This window comes from Symphalangus syndactylus, chromosome 11, assembly GCF_028878055.3.
Source record: "Symphalangus syndactylus isolate Jambi chromosome 11, NHGRI_mSymSyn1-v2.1_pri, whole genome shotgun sequence".
NCBI classification, from domain to species: Eukaryota; Metazoa; Chordata; class Mammalia; order Primates; family Hylobatidae; genus Symphalangus; species Symphalangus syndactylus.
Genome location: NC_072433.2, coordinates 3,527,203 through 3,549,711, shown reverse-complemented (window position 1 = coordinate 3,549,711; position 22,509 = coordinate 3,527,203).

Sequence of the window (22,509 nt, the reverse complement as noted above, 5' to 3'; positions counted from 1 at the left end):
GCTCAATCAAAAGTATGGTTTAACTCTGTTAGCTGAATGCACAGATCAGAAAGAAGTTTCACAGAATGATTCTGTGTAGTTTATATTTGGAGACATTCCTTTTTCCACTATTACCCTCTTAGCGCTCCGAATCTCCACTTGCATTTTCTACAGAAAGAGTGTTTCAGAACGGCTCAATCAAAACTAAGGTTCAACTCTTTTATTGAACAAACAGAACAGAAACAAGTTTCACACAATTCTTCTGTGTAGTTTTTATTTGTAGACATTCTTTTTCCCAATGTAGGCCTCTTAGCGCTCAGAATGTCCAATTGCAGTTTCTACAGAAAGAGTGTTTCAGAACGGCTCAATCAAAAGTAAGGTTCAACTCTGTTAGTTGAATGCACAGAACAGAAAGGAGTTTCATACAATGCTTCTGTGTAGTTTATATTTGAACATATTCTTTTTTCCACTATTACCCACTTAGCGCTACGAATGTCCAGTTGCATTTTCTACAGACAGAGTGTTTCAAAACTGCTCAATCAAAAGTATGGTTTAACTCTGTTAGCTGAATGCTCAGATCAGAAAGAAGTTTCACAGAATGCTTCTGTGTATTTTATATTTGAATATATTCCTTTTTCCACTACTACTCTCTTAGCGCTCCAAATGTCCAGTTGCATTTTCTACAGAAAGAGTGTTCAGATCTGCTCAATCAAAAGTATGATTTAACTCTGTTAGCTGAATGCACAGATCAGAAAGAAGTTTCACAGAATGATTCTGTGTAGTTTATATTTGGAGACATTCCTTTTTCCACTTTTACCCTGTTAGCGCTCCGAATCTCCACTTGCATTTTCTACAGAAAGAGTGTTTCAGAACGGCTCAATCAAAAGTAAGGTTCAACTCTGTTAGTTGAATGCACAGAACAGAAAGATGTTTCATACAATGCTTCTGTGTAGTTTATATTTGAACATAATCTTTTTTCCACTATTACCCACTTTGCGCTACGAATGTCCAGTTGCATTTTCTACAGACAGAGTGTTTCAAAACTGCTCAATCAAAAGTATGGTTTAACTCTGTTAGCTGAATGCTCAGATCAGAAAGAAGTTTCACAGAATGCTTCTGTGTAGTTTATATTTGAATATATTCCTTTTTCCACTACTACGCTCTTAGCGCTCCAAATGTCCAGTTGCATTTTCTACAGAAAGAGTGTTCAGATCTGCTCAATCAAAAGTATGGTTTAACTCTGTTAGCTGAATGCACAGATCAGAAAAAAGTTTCACCGAATGATTCTGTGTAGTTTATATTTGAAGACATTCCTTTTTCCACTATTACCCTCTTAGCGCTCCGAATCTCCACTTGCATTTTCTACAAAGAGAGTGTTTCATAACTGCTCAATCAAAAATATGTTTTATCTCTGTTAACTGAATTTACAGGTCAGAAATATGTTTCACAGAATGCATCTGTGTAGTTTTTATTTGAAGATATTCTTTTTCCCAATGTAGGCCTCTTAGCGCTTAGCATGTCCAATTGCAGTTTCTACAGAAAGAGTGTTTCAGAACGGCTCAATCAAAAGTAAGGTTCAACTCTGTTAGTTGAATGCACAGAACAGAAAGAATTTTCACAGAATGCTACTGTGTAGTTTATATTTGAATATATTACTTTTTCCAATATTACCCTCTTAGCGCTCCGAAATGTCCACTTGCATTTTCTACAGAAAGAGTGTTCAGAACTGCGCAATCAAAAGTATGGTTTAACTCTGTTAGCTTAATGAACATATCAGAAATAAGATTCACACAATGCTTCTGTGTAGTTTTTATTTGAAGATATTATTTTTCCCAATAGAGGCCTCTTAGCGCTCAGAATGTCCAATTGCAGTTTCTACAGAAAGAGTGTTTCAGAAAGGCTCAATCAAAAGTAAGGTTCAACTCTGTTAGTTGAATGCACAGAACAGAAAGAAGTTTCATACAATGCTTCTGTGTAGTTTATATTTGAACATATTCTTTTTTCCACTATTACCCACTTAGCGCTACGAATGTCCAGTTGCATTTTCTACAGACAGAGTGTTTCAAAACTGCTCAATCAAAAGTATGGTTTAACTCTGTTAGCTGAATGCTCAGATCAGAAAGAAGTTTCACAGAATGCTTCTGTGTAGTTTATATTTGAATATATTCCTTTTTCCACTACTACTCTCTTAGCGCTCCAAAGGTCCAGTTGCATTTTCTACAGAAAGAGTGTTCAGATCTGCTCAATCAAAAGTATGGTTTAACCCTGTTAGCTGAATGCACAGATCAGAAAGAAGTTTCACCGAATGATTCTGTGTAGTTTATATTTGAAGACATTCCTTTTTCGACTATTACCCTCTTAGCGCTCCGAATCTCCACTTGCATTTTCTACAAAAAGAGTGTTTCATAACTGCTCAATCAAAAATATGTTTTATCTCTGTTAACTGAATTTACAGATCAGAAATAAGTTTCACAGAATGCATCTGTGTAGTTTTTATTTGAAGATATTCTTTTTCCCAATGTAGGCCTCTTAGCGCTTAGCATGTCCAATTGCAGTTTCTACAGAAAGAGTGTTTCAGAACGGCTCAATCAAAAGTAAGGTTCAACTCTGTTAGTTGAATGCACAGAACAGAAAGAATTTTCACAGAATGCTACTGTGTAGTTTATATTTGAATATATTCCTTTTTCCACTATTACCCTATTAGCGCTCAGAATGTCCACTTGCATTTTCTACAGAAAGAGTGTTCAGATCTGCTCAATCAAAAGTATGGTTTAACTCTGTTAGCTGAATGCACAGATCAGAAAGAAGTTTCACAGAATGATTCTGTGTAGTTTATATTTGGAGGCATTCCTTTTTCCACTATTACCCCCTTAGCGCTCCGAATCTCCACTTGCATTTTCTACAGAAAGAGTGTTTCAGAACGGCTCAATCAAATCTAAGGTTCAACTCTTTTAGTTGAACAAACAGAACAGAAAGAAGTTTCACACAATTCTTCTGTGTAGTTTTTATTTGTAGACATTCTTTTTCCCAATATAGGCCTCTTAGCGCTCAGAATGTCCAATTGTAGTTTCTACAGAAAGAGTGTTTCAGAACGGCTCAATCAAAAGTAAGGTTCAACTCTGTTAGTTGAATGCACAGAACAGAAAGAAGTTTCATACAATGCTTCTGTGTAGTTTATATTTGAACATATTCTTTTTTCCACTATTACCCACTTAGCGCTACGAATGTCCAGTTGCATTTTCTACAGACAGAGTGTTTCAAAACTGCTCAATCAAAAGTATGGTTTAACTCTGTTAGCTGAATGCTCAGATCAGAAAGAAGTTTCACAGAATGCTTCTGTGTAGTTTATATTTGAATATATTCCTTTTTCCACTACTACGCTCTTAGCGCTCCAAATGTCCAGTTGCATTTTCAACACAAAGAGTGTTCAGATCTGCTCAATCAAAAGTATGGTTTAACTCTGTTAGCTGAATGCACAGATCAGAAAGAAGTTTCACCGAATGATTCTGTGTAGTTTATATTTGAAGACATTCCTTTTTCCACTATTACCCTCTTAGCGCTCCGAATCTCCACTTGCATTTTCTACAAAAAGAGTGTTTCATAACTGCTCAATGAAAATATGTTTTATCTCTGTTAACTGAATTTACAGATCAGAAATAAGTTTCACAGAATGCATCTGTGTAGTTTTTATTTGAAGATATTCTTTTTCCCAATGTAGGCCTCTTAGCGCTTAGCATGTCCAATTGCAGTTTCTACAGAAAGAGTGTTTCAGAACGGCTCAATCAAAAGTAAGGTTCAACTCTGTTAGTTGAATGCACAGAACAGAAAGAATTTTCACAGAATGCTACTGTGTAGTTTATATTTGAATATATTCCTTTTTCCACTATTACCCTCTTAGCGCTCCGAATGTCCACTTGCATTTTCTACAGAAAGAGTGTTCAGAACTGCACAATCAAAAGTATGGTTTAACTCTGTTAGCTTAATGAACATATCAGAAATAAGTTTCACACAATGCTTCTGTGTAGTTTTTATTTGAAGATATTATTTTTCCCAATATAGGCCTCTTAGCGCTCAGAATGTATAATTGCAGTTTCTACAGAAAGAGTGTTTCAGAAAGGCTCAATCAAAAGTAAGGTTCAACTCTGTTAGTTGAATGCACAGAACAGAAAGAAGTTTCATACAATGCTTCTGTGTAGTTTATATTTGAACATATTCTTTTTTCCACTATTACCCAATTAGCGCTACGAATGTCCAGTTGCATTTTCTACAGACAGAGTGTTTCAAAACTGCTCAATCAAAAGTATGGTTTAACTCTGTTAGCTGAATGCTCAGATCAGAAAGAAGTTTCACAGAATGCTTCTGTGTAGTTTATATTTGAATATATTCCTTTTTCCACTACTACTCTCTTAGCGCTCCAAATGTCCAGTTGCATTTTCTACAGAAAGAGTGTTCAGATCTGCTCAATCAAAAGTATGGTTTAACTCTGTTAGCTGAATGCACAGATCAGAAAGAAGTTTCACAGAATGATTCTGTGTAGTTTATATTTGGAGACATTCCTTTTTCCACTATTACCCTCTTAGCGCTACGAATCTCCACTTGCATTTTCTACAGAAAGAGTGTTTCAGAACGGCTCAATCAAAACTAAGGTTCAACTCTTTTAGTTGAACAAACAGAACAGAAAGAAGTTTCACACAATTCTTCTGTGTAGTTTTTATTTGTAGATATTCTTTTTCCCAATATAGGCCTCTTAGCGCTCAGAATGTCCAATTGCAGTTTCTACAGAAAGAGTGTTTCAGAACGGCTCAATCAAAAGTAAGGTTCAACTCTGTTAGTTGAATGCACAGAACAGAAAGAATTTTCACAGAATGCTACTGTGTAGTTTATATTTGAATATATTCCTTTTTCCACTATTACCCTCTTAGCGCTCCGAATGTCCACTTGCATTTTTTACAGAAAGAGTGTTCAGAACTGCGCAATCAAAAGTATGGTTTAACTCTGTTAGCTTAATGAACATATCAGAAATAAGTTTCACACAATGCTTCTGTGTAGTTTTTATTTGAAGATATTTTTTTTCCCAATAGAAGCCTCTTAGCGCTTAGCATGTCCAATTGCAGTTTCTACAGAAAGAGTGTTTCAGAACGGCTCAATCAAAAGTAAGGTTCAACTCTGTTAGTTGAATGCACAGAACAGAAAGAAATTTCACAGAATGCTACTGTGTAGTTTATATTTGAATATATTCCTTTTTGCACTATTACCCTCTTAGCGCCCCGAATGTCCACTTGCATTTTCTACAGAAAGAGTGTTCAGAACTGCGCAATCAAAAGTATGGTTTAACTCTGTTAGCTTAATGAACATATCAGAAATAAGTTTCACACAATGCTTCTGTGTAGTCTTTATTTGAAGATATTATTTTTCCCAATATAGGCCTCTTAGCGCTCAGAATGTCCAATTGCAGTTTCTACAGAAAGAGTGTTTCAGAAAGGCTCAATCAAAAGTAAGGTTCAACTCTGTTAGTTGAATGCACAGAACAGAAAGAAGTTTCATACAATGCTTCTGTGTAGTTTATATTTGAACATACTCTTTTTTCCACTATTTCCCACTTAGCGCTAAGAATGTCCAGTTGCATTTTCTACAGACAGAGTGTTTCAAAACTGCTCAATCAAAAGTATGGTTTAACTCGGTTAGCTGAATGCTCAGATCAGAAAGAAGTTTCACAGAATGCTTCTGTGTAGTTTATATATGAATATATTCCTTTTTCCACTACTACTCTCTTAGCGCTCCAAATGTCCAGTTGCATTTTCTACAGAAAGAGTGTTCAGATCTGCTCAATCAAAAGTATGGTTTAACTCTGTTAGCTTAATGAACATATCAGAAATAAGTTTCACACAATGCTTCTGTGTAGTTTTTATTTGAAGATATTATTTTTCCCAATATAGGCCTCTTAGCCCTCAGAATGTCCAATTGCAGTTTCTACAGAAAGAGTGTTTCAGAAAGGCTCAATCAAAATAAGGTTCAACTCTGTTAGTTGAATGCACAGAACAGAAAGGAGTTTCATACAATGCTTCTGTGTAGTTTATATTTGAACATATTCTTTTTTCCACTATTACCCACTTAGCGCTACGAATGTCCAGTTGCATTTTCTACAGACAGAGTGTTTCAAATCTGCTCAATCAAAAGTATGGTTTAACTCTGTTAGCTGAATGCTCAGATCAGAAAGAAGTTTCACAGAATGCTTCTGTGTAGTTTATATTTGAATATATTCCTTTTTCCACTACTACGCTCTTAGCGCTCCAAATGTCCAGTTGCATTTTCTACAGAAAGAGTGTTCAGATCTGCTCAATCAAAAGTATGGTTTAACTCTGTTAGCTGAATGCACAGATCAGAAAGAAGTTTCACCGAATGTTTCTGTGTAGTTTATATTTGAAGACATTCCTTTTTCCACTATTACCCCCTTAGCGCTCCGAATCTCCACTTGCATTTTCTACAAAAAGACTGTTTCATAACTGCTCAATCAAAAATATGTTTTATCTCTGTTAACTGAATTTACAGATCAGAAATAAGTTTCACAGAATGCATCTGTGTAGTTTTTATTTGAAGATATTTTTTTTCCCAATGTAGGCCTCTTAGCGCTTAGCATGTCCAATTGCAGTTTCTACAGAAAGAGTGTTTCAGAACGGCTCAATCAAAAGTAAGGTTCAACTCTGTTAGTTGAATGCACAGAACAGAAAGAATTTTCACAGAATGCTACTGTGTAGTTTATATTTGAATATATTCCTTTTTCCACTATTACCCTCTTAGCGCTCCGAATGTCCACTTGCATTTTCTACAGAAAGAGTGTTCAGAACTGCGCAATCAAAAGTATGGTTTAACTCTGTTAGCTTAATGAACATATCAGAAATAAGTTTCACACAATGCTTCTGTGTAGTTTTTATTTGAAGATATTATTTTTCCCAATATAGGCCTCTTAGCGCTCAGAATGTATAATTGCAGTTTCTACAGAAAGAGTGTTTCAGAAAGGCTCAATCAAAAGTAAGGTTCAACTCTGTTAGTTGAATGCACAGAACAGAAAGAAGTTTCATACAATGCTTCTGTGTAGTTTATATTTGAACATATTCTTTTTTCCACTATTACCCACTTAGCGCTACGAATGTCCAGTTGCATTTTCTACAGACAGAGTGTTTCAAAACTGCTCAATCAAAAGTATGGTTTAACTCTGTTAGCTGAATGCTCAGATCAGAAAGAAGTTTCACAGAATGCTTCTGTGTAGTTTATATTTGAATATATTCCTTTTTCCACTACTACTCTCTTAGCGCTCCAATTGTCCAGTTGCATTTTCTACAGAAAGAGTGTTCAGATCTGCTCAATCAAAAGTATGGTTTAACTCTGTTAGCTGAATGCACAGATCAGAAAGAAGTTTCACAGAATGATTCTGTGTAGTTTATATTTGGAGACATTCCTTTTTCCACTATTACCCTCTTAGCGCTCCGAATCTCCACTTGCATTTTCTACAGAAAGAGTGTTTCAGAACGGCTCAATCAAAGCTAAGGTTCAACTCTTTTAGTTGAACAAACAGAACAGAAAGAAGTTTCACACAATTCTTCTGTGTAGTTTTAATTTGTAGATATTCTTTTTCCCAATATAGGCCTCTTAGCGCTCAGAATGTCCAATTGCAGTTTCTACAGAAAGAGTGTTTCAGAACGGCTCAATCAAAAGTAAGGTTCAACTCTGTTAGTTGAATGCACAGAACAGAAAGAAGTTTCATACAATGCTTCTGTGTAGTTTATATTTGAACATATTCTTTTTTCCACTATTACCCATTTAGCGCTACGAATGTCCAGTTGCATTTTCTACAGACAGTGTTTCAAAACTGCTCAATCAAAAGTATGGTTTAACTCTGTTAGCTGAATGCTCAGATCAGAAAGAAGTTTCACAGAATGCTTCTGTGTAGTTTATATTTGAATATATTCCTTTTTCCACTACTACTCTCTTAGCGCTCCAAATGTCCAGTTGCATTTTCTACAGAAAGAGTGTTCAGATCTGCTCAATCAAAAGTATGGTTTAACTCTGTTAGCTGAATGCACAGATCAGAAAGAAGTTTCACAGAATGATTCTGTGTAGTTTATATTTGGAGACATTCCTTTTTCCACTATTACCCTCTTAGCGCTACGAATCTCCACTTGCATTTTCTACAGAAAGAGTGTTTCAGAACGGCTCAATCAAAACTAAGGTTCAACTCTTTTAGTTGAACAAACAGAACAGAAAGAAGTTTCACACAATTCTTCTGTGTAGTTTTTATTTGTAGACATTCTTTTTCCCAATATAGGCCTCTTAGCGCTCAGAATGTCCAATTGCAGTTTCTACAGAAAGAGTGTTTCAGAACGGCTCAATCAAAAGTAAGGTTCAACTCTGTTAGTTGAATGCACAGAACAGAAAGGAGTTTCATACAATGCTTCTGTGTAGTTTATATTTGAACATATTCTTTTTTCCACTATTACCCACTTAGCGCTACGAATGTCCAGTTGCATTTTATACAGACAGAGTGTTTCAAATCTGCTCATTCAAAAGTATGGTTTAACTCTGTTAGCTGAATGCTCAGATCAGAAAGAAGTTTCACAGAATGCTTCTGTGTAGTTTATATTTGAATATAATCCTTTTTCCACTACTACGCTCTTAGCGCTCCAAATGTCCAGTTGCATTTTCTACAGAAAGAGTGTTCAGATCTGCTCAATCAAAAGTATGGTTTAACTCTGTTAGCTGAATGCACAGATCAGAAAGAAGTTTCACCGAATGATTCTGTGTAGTTTATATTTGAAGACATTCCTTTTTCCACTATTACCCCCTTAGCGCTCCGAATCTCCACTTGCATTTGCTACAAAAAGAGTGTTTCATAACTGCTCAATCAAAAATATGTTTTATCTCTGTTAACTGAATTTACAGATCAGAAATAAGTTTCACAGAATGCATCTGTGTAGTTTTTATTTGAAGATATTTTTTTTCCCAATGTAGGCCTCTTAGCGCTTAGCATGTCCAATTGCAGTTTCTACAGAAAGAGTGTTTCAGAACGGCTCAATCAAAAGTAAGGTTCAACTCTGTTAGTTGAATGCACAGAACAGAAAGAATTTTCACAGAATGCTACTGTGTAGTTTATATTTGAATATATTCCTTTTTCCACTATTACCCTCTTAGCGCTCCGAATGTCCACTTGCATTTTCTACAGAAAGAGTGTTCAGAACTGCGCAATCAAAAGTATGGTTTAACTCTGTTAGCTTAATGAACATATCAGAAATAAGTTTCACACAATGCTTCTGTGTAGTTTTTATTTGAAGATATTATTTTTCCCAATATAGGCCTCTTAGCGCTCAGAATGTATAATTGCAGTTTCTACAGAAAGAGTGTTTCAGAAAGGCTCAATCAAAAGTAAGGTTCAACTCTGTTAGTTGAATGCACAGAACAGAAAGAAGTTTCATACAATGCTTCTGTGTAGTTTATATTTGAACATATTCTTTTTTCCACTATTACCCACTTAGCGCTACGAATGTCCAGTTGCATTTTCCACAGACAGAGTGTTTCAAAACTGCTCAATAAAAAGTATGGTTTAACTCTGTTAGCTGAAAGCTCAGATCAGAAAGAAGTTTCACAGAATGCTTCTGTGTAGCTTATATTTGAATATATTCCTTTTTCCACTACTACTCTCTTAGCGCTCCAATTGTCCAGTTGCATTTTCTACAGAAAGAGTGTTCAGATCTGCTCAATCAAAAGTATGGTTTAACTCTGTTAGCTGAATGCACAGATCAGAAAGAAGTTTCACAGAATGATTCTGTGTAGTTTATATTTGGAGACATTCCTTTTTCCACTATTACCCTCTTAGCGCTCCGAATCTCCACTTGCATTTTCTACAGAAAGAGTGTTTCAGAACGGCTCAATCAAAGCTAAGGTTCAACTCTTTTAGTTGAACAAACAGAACAGAAAGAAGTTTCACACAATTCTTCTGTGTAGTTTTAATTTGTAGATATTCTTTTTCCCAATATAGGCCTCTTAGCGCTCAGAATGTCCAATTGCAGTTTCTACAGAAAGAGTGTTTCAGAACGGCTCAATCAAAAGTAAGGTTCAACTCTGTTAGTTGAATGCACAGAACAGAAAGAAGTTTCATACAATGCTTCTGTGTAGTTTATATTTGAACATATTCTTTTTTCCACTATTACCCATTTAGCGCTACGAATGTCCAGTTGCATTTTCTACAGACAGTGTTTCAAAACTGCTCAATCAAAAGTATGGTTTAACTCTGTTAGCTGAATGCTCAGATCAGAAAGAAGTTTCACAGAATGCTTCTGTGTAGTTTATATTTGAATATATTCCTTTTTCCACTACTACTCTCTTAGCGCTCCAAATGTCCAGTTGCATTTTCTACAGAAAGAGTGTTCAGATCTGCTCAATCAAAAGTATGGTTTAACTCTGTTAGCTGAATGCACAGATCAGAAAGAAGTTTCACAGAATGATTCTGTGTAGTTTATATTTGGAGACATTCCTTTTTCCACTATTACCCTCTTAGCGCTACGAATCTCCACTTGCATTTTCTACAGAAAGAGTGTTTCAGAACGGCTCAATCAAAACTAAGGTTCAACTCTTTTAGTTGAACAAACAGAACAGAAAGAAGTTTCACACAATTCTTCTGTGTAGTTTTTATTTGTAGACATTCTTTTTCCCAATATAGGCCTCTTAGCGCTCAGAATGTCCAACTGCAGTTTCTACAGAAAGAGTGTTTCAGAACGGCTCAATCAAAAGTAAGGTTCAACTCTGTTAGTTGAATGCACAGAACAGAAAGGAGTTTCATACAATGCTTCTGTGTAGTTTATATTTGAACATATTCTTTTTTCCACTATTACCCACTTAGCGCTACGAATGTCCAGTTGCATTTTCTACAGACAGAGTGTTTCAAATCTGCTCAATCAAAAGTATGGTTTAACTCTGTTAGCTGAATGCTCAGATCAGAAAGAAGTTTCAAAGAATGCTTCTGTGTAGTTTATATTTGAATATATTCCTTTTTCCACTACTACGCTCTTAGCGCTCCAAATGTCCAGTTGCATTTTCTACAGAAAGAGTGTTCAGATCTGCTCAATCAAAAGTATGGTTTAACTCTGTTAGCTGAATGCACAGATCAGAAAGAAGTTTCACCGAATGATTCTGTGTAGTTTATATTTGAAGACATTCCTTTTTCCACTATTACCCCCTTAGCGCTCCGAATCTCCACTTGCATTTTCTACAAAAAGAGTGTTTCATAACTGCTCAATCAAAAATATGTTTTATCTCTGTTAACTGAATTTACAGATCAGAAATAAGTTTCACAGAATGCATCTGTGTAGTTTTTATTTGAAGATATTTTTTTTCCCAATGTAGGCCTCTTAGCGCTTAGCATGTCCAATTGCAGTTTCTACAGAAAGAGTGTTTCAGAACGGATCAATCAAAAGTAAGGTTCAACTCTGTTAGTTGAATGCACAGAACAGAAAGAATTTTCACAGAATGCTACTGTGTAGTTTATATTTGAATATATTCCTTTTTCCACTATTACCCTCTTAGCGCTCCGAATGTCCACTTGCATTTTCTACAGAAAGAGTGTTCAGAACTGCGCAATCAAAAGTATGGTTTAACTCTGTTAGCTTAATGAACATATCAGAAATAAGTTTCACACAATGCTTCTGTGTAATTTTTATTTGAAGATATTATTTTTCCCAATATAGGCCTCTTAGCGCTCAGAATGTATAATTGCAGTTTCTACAGAAAGAGTGTTTCAGAAAGGCTCAATCAAAAGTAAGGTTCAACTCTGTTAGTTGAATGCACAGAACAGAAAGAAGTTTCATACAATGCTTCTGTGTAGTTTATATTTGAACATATTCTTTTTTCCACTATTACCCACTTAGCGCTACGAATGTCCAGTTGCATTTTCTACAGACAGAGTGTTTCAAAACTGCTCAATAAAAAGTATGGTTTAACTCTGTTAGCTGAATGCTCAGATCAGAAAGAAGTTTCACAGAATGCTTCTGTGTAGTTTATATTTGAATATATTCCTTTTTCCACTACTACTCTCTTAGCGCTCCAATTGTCCAGTTGCATATTCTACAGAAAGAGTGTTCAGATCTGCTTAATCAAAAGTTTGGTTTAACTCTGTTAGCTGAATGCACAGATCAGAAAGAAGTTTCACAGAATGATTCTGTGTAGTTTATATTTGGAGACATTCCTTTTTCCACTATTACCCTCTTAGCGCTCCGAATCTCCACTTGCATTTTCTACAGAAAGAGTGTTTCAGAACGGCTCAATCAAAGCTAAGGTTCAACTCTTTTAGTTGAACAAACAGAACAGAAAGAAGTTTCACACAATTCTTCTGTGTAGTTTTAATTTGTAGATATTCTTTTTCCCAATATAGGCCTCTTAGCGCTCAGAATGTCCAATTGCAGTTTCTACAGAAGGAGTGTTTCAGAACGGCTCAATCAAAAGTAAGGTTCAACTCTGTTAGTTGAATGCACAGAACAGAAAGAAGTTTCATACAATGCTTCTGTGTAGTTTATATTTGAACATATTCTTTTTTCCACTATTACCCATTTAGCGCTACGAATGTCCAGTTGCATTTTCTACAGACAGTGTTTCAAAACTGCTCAATCAAAAGTATGGTTTAACTCTGTTAGCTGAATGCTCAGATCAGAAAGAAGTTTCACAGAATGCTTCTGTGTAGTTTATATTTGAATATATTCCTTTTTCCACTACTACTCTCTTAGCGCTCCAAATGTCCAGTTGCATTTTCTACAGAAAGAGTGTTCAGATCTGCTCAATCAAAAGTATGGTTTAACTCTGTTAGCTGAATGCACAGATCAGAAAGAAGTTTCACAGAATGATTCTGTGTAGTTTATATTTGGAGACATTCCTTTTTCCACTATTACCCTCTTAGCGCTACGAATCTCCACTTGCATTTTCTACAGAAAGAGTGTTTCAGAACGGCTCAATCAAAACTAAGGTTCAACTCTTTTAGTTGAACAAACCGAACAGAAAGAAGTTTCACACAATTCTTCTGTGTAGTTTTTATTTGTAGACATTCTTTTTCCAATATAGGCCTCTTAGCGCTCAGAATGTCCAATTGCAGTTTCTACAGAAAGAGTGTTTCAGAACGGCTCAATCAAAAGTAAGGTTCAACTCTGTTAGTTGAATGCACAGAACAGAAAGGAGTTTCATACAATGCTTCTGTGTAGTTTATATTTGAACATATTCTTTTTTCCACTATTACCCACTTAGCGCTACGAATGTCCAGTTGCATTTTCTACAGACAGAGTGTTTCAAATCTGCTCAATCAAAAGTATGGTTTAACTCTGTTAGCTGAATGCTCAGATCAGAAAGAAGTTTCACAGAATGCTTCTGTGTAGTTTATATTTGAATATATTCCTTTTTCCACTACTACGCTCTTAGCGCTCCAAATGTCCAGTTGCATTTTCTACAGAAAGAGTGTTCAGATCTGCTCAATCAAAAGTATGGTTTAACTCTGTTAGCTGAATGCACAGATCAGAAAGAAGTTTCACCGAATGATTCTGTGTAGTTTATATTTGAAGACATTCCTTTTTCCACTATTACCCCCTTAGCGCTCCGAATCTCCACTTGCATTTTCTACAAAAAGAGTGTTTCATAACTGCTCAATCAAAAATATGTTTTATCTCTGTTAACTGAATTTACAGATCAGAAATAAGTTTCACAGAATGCATCTGTGTAGTTTTTATTTGAAGATATTTTTTTTCCCAATGTAGGCCTCTTAGCGCTTAGCATGTCCAATTGCAGTTTCTACAGAAAGAGTGTTTCAGAACGGCTCAATCAAAAGTAAGGTTCAACTCTGTTAGTTGAATGCACAGAACAGAAAGAATTTTCACAGAATGCTACTGTGTAGTTTATATTTGAATATATTCCTTTTTCCACTATTACCCTCTTAGCGCTCCGAATGTCCACTTGAATTTTCTACAGAAAGAGTGTTCAGAACTGCGCAATCAAAAGTATGGTTTAACTCTGTTAGCTTAATGAACATATCAGAAATAAGTTTCACACAATGCTTCTGTGTAGTTTTTATTTGAAGATATTATTTTTCCCAATATAGGCCTCTTAGCGCTCAGAATGTATAATTGCAGTTTCTACAGAAAGAGTGTTTCAGAAAGGCTCAATCAAAAGTAAGGTTCAACTCTGTTAGTTGAATGCACAGAACAGAAAGAAGTTTCATACAATGCTTCTGTTTAGTTTATATTTGAACATATTCTTTTTTCCACTATTACCCACTTAGCGCTACGAATGTCCAGTTGCATTTTCTACAGACAGAGTGTTTCAAAACTGCTCAATAAAAAGTATGGTTTAACTCTGTTAGCTGAATGCTCAGATCAGAAAGAAGTTTCACAGAATGCTTCTGTGTAGTTTATATTTGAATATATTCCTTTTTCCACTACTACTCTCTTAGCGCTCCAATTGTCCAGTTGCATTTTCTACAGAAAGAGTGTTCAGATCTGCTCAATCAAAAGTATGGTTTAACTCTGTTAGCTGAATGCACAGATCAGAAAGAAGTTTCACAGAATGATTCTGTGTAGTTTATATTTGGAGACATTCCTTTTTCCACTATTACCCTCTTAGCGCTCCGAATCTCCACTTGCATTTTCTACAGAAAGAGTGTTTCAGAACGGCTCAATCAAAGCTAAGGTTCAACTCTTTTAGTTGAACAAACAGAACAGAAAGAAGTTTCACACAATTCTTCTGTGTAGTTTTAATTTGTAGATATTCTTTTTCCCAATATAGGCCTCTTAGCGCTCAGAATGTCCAATTGCAGTTTCTACAGAAAGAGTGTTTCAGAACGGCTCAATCAAAAGTAAGGTTCAACTCTGTTAGTTGAATGCACAGAACAGAAAGAAGTTTCATACAATGCTTCTGTGTAGTTTATATTTGAACATATTCTTTTTTCCACTATTACCCATTTAGCGCTACGAATGTCCAGTTGCATTTTCTACAGACAGTGTTTCAAAACTGCTCAATCAAAAGTATGGTTTAACTCTGTTAGCTGAATGCTCAGATCAGAAAGAAGTTTCACAGAATGCTTCTGTGTAGTTTATATTTGAATATATTCCTTTTTCCACTACTACTCTCTTAGCGCTCAAAATGTCCAGTTGCATTTTCTACAGAAAGAGTGTTCAGATCTGCTCAATCAAAAGTATGGTTTAACTCTGTTAGCTGAATGCACAGATCAGAAAGAAGTTTCACAGAATGATTCTGTGTAGTTTATATTTGGAGACATTCCTTTTTCCACTATTACCCTCTTAGCGCTACGAATCTCCACTTGCATTTTCTACAGAAAGAGTGTTTCAGAACGGCTCACTCAAAACTAAGGTTCAACTCTTTTAGTTGAACAAACAGAACAGAAAGAAGTTTCACACAATTCTTCTGTGTAGTTTTTATTTGTAGACATTCTTTTTCCCAATATAGGCCTCTTAGCGCTCAGAATGTCCAATTGCAGTTTCTACAGAAAGAGTGTTTCAGAACGGCTCAATCAAAAGTAAGGTTCAACTCTGTTAGTTGAATGCACAGAACAGAAAGGAGTTTCATACAATGCTTCTGTGTAGTTTATATTTGAACATATTCTTTTTTCCACTATTACCCACTTAGGGCTACGAATGTCCAGTTGCATTTTCTACAGACAGAGTGTTTCAAAACTGCTCAATCAAAAGTATGGTTTAACTCTGTTAGCTGAATGCTCAGATCAGAAAGAAGTTTCACAGAATGCTTCTGTGTAGTTTATATTTGAATATATTCCTTTTTCCACTACTACGCTCTTAGCGCTCCAAATGTCCAGTTGCATTTTCAACAGAAAGAGTGTTCAGATCTGCTCAATCAAAAGTATGGTTTAACTCTGTTAGCTGAATGCACAGATCAGAAAGAAGTTTCACCGAATGATTCTGTGTAGTTTATATTTGAAGACATTCCTTTTTCCACTATTACCCTCTTAGCGCTCCGAATCTCCACTTGCATTTTCTACAAAAAGAGTGTTTCATAACTGCTCAATCAAAATTATGTTTTATCTCTGTTAACTGAATTTACAGATCAGAAATAAGTTTCACAGAGTGCATCTGTGTAGTTTTTATTTGAAGATATTCTTTTTCCCAATGTAGGCCTCGTAGCGCTTAGCATGTCCAATTGCAGTTTCTACAGAAAGAGTGTTTCAGAACGGCTCAATCAAAAGTAAGGTTCAACTCTGTTAGTTGAATGCACAGAACAGAAAGAATTTTCACAGAATGCTACTGTGTAGTTTATATTTGAATATATTCCTTTTTCCACTATTACCCTCTTAGCGCTCCGAATGTCCACTTGCATTTTTTACAGAAAGAGTGTTCAGAACTGCGCAATGAAAAGTATGGTTTAACTCTGTTAGCTTAATGAACATATCAGAAATAAGTTTCACACAATGCTTCTGTGTAGTTTTTATTTGAAGATATTTTTTTTCCCAATATAGGCCTCTTAGCGCTCAGAATGTATAATTGCAGTTTCTACCGAAAGAGTGTTTCAGAAAGGCTCAATCAAAAGTAAGGTTCAACTCTGTTAGTTGAATGCACAGAACAGAAAGAAGTTTCATACAATGCTTCTGTGTAGTTTATATTTGAACATATTCTTTTTTCCACTATTACCCAATTAGCGCTACGAATGTCCAGTTGCATTTTCTACAGACAGAGTGTTTCAAAACTGCTCAATCAAAAGTATGGTTTAACTCTGTTAGCTGAATGCTCAGATCGAAACAAGTTTCACAGAATGCTTCTGTGTAGTTTATATTTGAATATATTCCTTTTTCCACTACTACTCTCTTAGCGCTCCAAATGTCCAGTTGCATTTTCTACAGAAAGAGTGTTCAGATCTGCTCAATCAAAAGTATGGTTTAACTCTGTTAGCTGAATGCACAGATCAGAAAGAAGTTTCACAGAATGATTCTGTGTAGTTTATATTTGGAGACATTCCTTTTTCCACTATTACCCTCTTAGCGCTCCGAATCTCCACTTGCATTGTCTACAGAAAGAGTGTTTCAGAAAGGCTCAATCAAAACTAAGGTTCAAATCTTTTAGTTGAACAAACAGAACAGAAAGAAGTTTCACACAATTCTTCTGTGTAGTTTTTATTTGTAGACATTCTTTTTCCCAATATAGGCCTCTTAGCGCTCAGAATGTCCAATTGCAGTTTCTACAGAAAGAGTGTTTCAGAACGGCTCAATCAAAAGTAATTTTCAACTCTGTTAGTTGAATGCACAGAACAGAAAGAAGTTTAATACAATGCTTCTGTGTAGTTTATATTTGAACATATTCTTTTTTCCACTATTACCCACTTAGCGCTACGAATGTCCAGTTGCATTTTCTACAGACAGAGTGTTTCAAAACTGCTCAATCAAAAGTATGGTTTAACTCTGTTAGCTGAATGCTCAGATCAGAAAGAAGTTTCACAGAATGCTTCTGTGTAGTTTATATTTGAATATATTCCTTTTTCCACTACTACGCTCTTAGCGCTCCAAATGTCCAGTTGCATTTTCAACAGAAAGAGAGTTCAGATCTGCTCAATCAAAAGTATGGTTTAACTCTGTTAGCTGAATGCACAGATCAGAAAAAGTTTCACCGAATGATTCTGTGTAGTTTATATTTGAAGACATTCCTTTTTCCACTATTACCCTCTTAGCGCTCCGAATCTCCACTTGCATTTTCTACAAAAAGAGTGTTTCATAACTGCTCAATCAAAAATATGTTTTATCTCTGTTAACTGAATTTACAGATCAGAAATAAGTTTCACAGAATGCATCTGTGTAGTTTTTATTTGAAGATATTCTTTTTCCCAATGTAGGCCTCTTAGCGCTTAGCATGTCCAATTGCAGTTTTTACAGAAAGAGTGTTTCAGAACGGCTCAATCAAAAGTAAGGTTCAACTCTGTTAGTTGAATGCACAGAACAGAAAGAATTTTCACAGAATGCTACTGTGTAGTTTATATTTGAATATATTACTTTTTCCACTATTACCCTCTTAGCGCTCCGAATGTCCACTTGCATTTTCTACAGAAAGAGTGTTCCGAACTGCGCAATCAAAAGTATGGTTTAACTCTGTTAGCTTAATGAACATATCATTAATAAGTTTCACAAAATGCTTCTGTGTAGTTTTTATTTGAAGATATTATTTTTCCCAATAGAGGCCTCTTAGCGCTCAGAATGTCCAATTGCAGTTTCTACAGAAAGAGTGTTTCAGAAAGGCTCAATCAAAAGTAAGGTTCAACTCTGTTAGTTGAATGCACAGAACAGAAAGAAGTTTCATACAATGCTTCGGTGTAGTTTATACTTGAACATATAATTTTTTCCACTATTACCCACTTAGCGCTACGAATGTCCAGTTGCATTTTCTACAGACAGAGTGTTTCAAAACTGCTCAATCAAAAGTATGGTTTAACTCTGTTAGCTGAATGCTCAGATCAGAAAGAAGTTTCACAGAATGCTTCTGTGTAGTTTATATTTGAATATATTCCTTTTTCCACTACTACCCTCTTAGCGCTCCAAATGTCCAGTTGCATTTTCTACAGAAAGAGTGTTCAGATCTGCTCAATCAAAAGTATGGTTTAACTCTGTTAGCTGAATGCACAGATCAGAAATAAGTTTCACAGAATGATTCTGTGTAGTTTATATTTGGAGACATTCCTTTTTCCACTATTACCCTCTTAGCGCTCCGAATCTCCACTTGCATTTTCTACAGAAAGAGTGTTTCAGAACGGCTCAATCAAAACTAAGGTTCAAATCTTTTAGTTGAACAAACAGAACAGAAAGAAGTTTCACACAATTCTTCTGTGTAGTTTTTATTTGTAGACATTCTTTTTCCCAATATAGGCCTCTTAGCGCTCAGAATGTCCAATTGCAGTTTCTACAGAAAGAGTGTTACAGAACGGCTCAATCAAAAGTAAGGTTCAACTCTGTTAGTTGAATGGACAGAACAGAAAGAAGTTTCATACAATGCTTCTGTGTAGTTTATATTTGAACATATTCTTTTTTCCACTATTACCCACTTAGCGCTACGAATGTCCAGTTGCATTTTCTACAGACAGAGTGTTTCAAAACTGCTCAATCAAAAGTATGGTTTAACTCTGTTAGCTGAATGCTCAGATCAGAAAGAAGTTTCACAGAATGCTTCTGTGTAGTTTATATTTGAATATATTCCTTTTTCCACTACTACGCTCTTAGCGCTCCAAATGTCCAGTTGCATTTTCAACAGAAAGAGTGTTCAGATCTGCTCAATCAAAAGTATGGTTTAACTCTGTTAGCTGAATGCACAGATCAGAAAGAAGTTTCACCGAATGATTCTGTGTAGTTTATATTTGAAGACATTCCTTTTTCCACTATTACCCTCTTAGCGCTCCGAATCTCCACTTGCATTTTCTACAAAAAGAGTGTTTCATAACTGCTCAATCAAAATTATGTTTTATCTCTGTTAACTGAATTTACAGATCAGAAATAAGTTTCACAGAGTGCATCTGTGTAGTTTTTATTTGAAGATATTCTTTTTCCCAATGTAGGCCTCGTAGCGCTTAGCATGTCCAATTGCAGTTTCTACAGAAAGAGTGTTTCAGAACGGCTCAATCAAAAGTAAGGTTCAACTCTGTTAGTTGAATGCACAGAACAGAAAGAATTTTCACAGAATGCTACTGTGTAGTTTATATTTGAATATATTCCTTTTTCCACTATTACCCTCTTAGCGCTCCGAATGTCCACTTGCATTTTTTACAGAAAGAGTGTTCAGAACTGCGCAATGAAAAGTATGGTTTAACTCTGTTAGCTTAATGAACATATCAGAAATAAGTTTCACACAATGCTTCTGTGTAGTTTTTATTTGAAGATATTTATTTCCCAATAGAAGCCTCTTAGCGCTCAGAATGTCCAATTGCAGTTTCTACAGAAAGAGTGTTTCAGAAAGGCTCAATCAAAAGTAAGGTTCAACTCTGTTAGTTGAATGCACAGAACAGAAAAAAGTTTCATACAATGCTTCTGTGTAGTTTATATTTGAACATATTCTTTTTTCCACTATTACCCACTTAGCGCTACGAATGTCCAGTTGCATTTTCTACAGACAGAGTGTTTCAAAACTGCTCAATCAAAAGTATGGTTTAACTCTGTTAGCTGAATGCTCAGATCAGAAAGAAGTTTCACAGAATGCTTCTGTGTAGTTTATATTTGAATATATTCCTTTTTCCACTACTACTCTCTTAGCGCTCCAAATGTCCAGTTGCATTTTCTACAGAAAGAGTGTTCAGATCTGCTCAATCAAAAGTATGGTTTAACTCTGTTAGCTGAATGTACAGATCAGAAAGAAGTTTCACAGAATGATTCTGTGTAGTTTATATTTGGAGACATTCCTTTTTCCACTATTACCCTCTTAGCGCTCCGAAACTCCACTTGCATTTTCTACAGAAAGAGTGTTTCAGAACGGCTCAATCAAAACTAAGGTTCAAATCTTTTAGTTGAACAAACAGAACAGAAAGAAGTTTCACACAATTCTTCTGTGTAGTTTTTATTTGTAGACATTCTTTTTCCCAATATAGGCCTCTTAGCGCTCAGAATGTCCAATTGCAGTTTCTACAGAAAGAGTGTTTCAGAAAGGCTCAATCAAAAGTAAGGTTCAACTCTGTTTGTTGAATGCACAGAACAGAAAGAAGTTTCACAGAATGCTTCTGTGTAGTTTATATTTGAACATATTCTTTTTTCCACTATTACCCACTTAGCGCTACGAATGTCCATTTGCATTTTCTACAGACAGAGTGTTTCAAAACTGCTCAATCAAAAGTATGGTTTAACTCTGTTAGCTGAATGCTCAGATCAGAAAGAAGTTTCACAGAATGCTTCTGTGTAGTTTATATTTGAATATATTCCTTTTTCCACTACTACTCTCTTAGCGCTCCAAATGTCCAGTTGCATTTTCTACAGAAAGAGTGTTCAGATCTGCTCAATCAAAAGTATGGTTTAACTCTGTTAGCTGAATGTACAGATCAGAAAGAAGTTTCACAGAATGATTCTGTGTAGTTTATATTTGGAGACATTCCTTTTTCCACTATTACCCTCTTAGCGCTACGAATCTCCACTTGCATTTTCTACAGAAAGAGTGTTTCAGAACGGCTCAATCAAAACTAAGGTTCAACTCTTTTAGTTGAACAAACAGAACAGAAAGTAGTTTCACACAATTCTTCTGTGTAGTTTTTATTTGTAGACATTCTTTTTCCCAATATAGGCCTCTTAGCGCTCAGAATGTCCAATTGCAGTTTCTACAGAAAGAGTGTTACAGAACGGCTCAATCAAAAGTAAGGTTCAACTCTGTTAGTTGAATGCACAGAACAGAAAGAATTTTCATACAATGCTTCTGTGTAGTTTATATTTGAACATATTCTTTTTTCCACTATTACCCACTTAGCGCTACGAATGTCCAGTTGCATTTTCTACAGACAGAGTGTTTCAAAACTGCTCAATCAAAAGTATGGTTTAACTCTGTTAGCTGAATGCTCAGATCAGAAAGAAGTTTCACAGAATGCTTCTGTGTAGTTCATATTTGAATATATTCCTTTTTCCACTACTACGCTCTTAGCGCTCCAAATGTCCAGTTGCATTTTCAACAGAAAGAGTGTTCAGATCTGCTCAATCAAAAGTATGGTTTAACTCTGTTAGCTGAATGCACAGATCAGAAAGAAGTTTCACCGAATGATTCTGTGTAGTTTATATTTGAAGACATTCCTTTTTCCACTATTACCCTCTTAGCGCTCCGAATCTCCACTTGCATTTTCTACAAAAAGAGTGTTTCATAACTGCTCAATCAAAATTATGTTTTATCTCTGTTAACTGAATTTACAGATCAGAAATAAGTTTCACAGAGTGCATCTGTGTAGTTTTTATTTGAAGATATTCTTTTTCCCAATGTAGGCCTCGTAGCGCTTAGCATGTCCAATTGCAGTTTCTACAGAAAGAGTGTTTCAGAACGGCTCAATCAAAAGTAAGGTTCAACTCTGTTAGTTGAATGCACAGAACAGAAAGAATTTTCACAGAATGCTACTGTGTAGTTTATATTTGAATATATTCCTTTTTCCACTATTACCCTCTTAGCGCTCCGAATGTCCACTTGCATTTTTTACAGAAAGAGTGTTCAGAACTGCGCAATGAAAAGTATGGTTTAACTCTGTTAGCTTAATGAACATATCAGAAATAAGTTTCACACAATGCTTCTGTGTAGTTTTTATTTGAAGATATTTATTTCCCAATAGAAGCCTCTTAGCGCTCAGAATGTCCAATTGCAGTTTCTACAGAAAGAGTGTTTCAGAAAGGCTCAATCAAAAGTAAGGTTCAACTCTGTTAGTTGAATGCACAGAACAGAAAGAAGTTTCATACAATGCTTCTGTGTAGTTTATATTTGAACATATTCTTTTTTCCACTATTACCCACTTAGCGCTACGAATGTCCAGTTGCATTTTCTACAGACAGAGTGT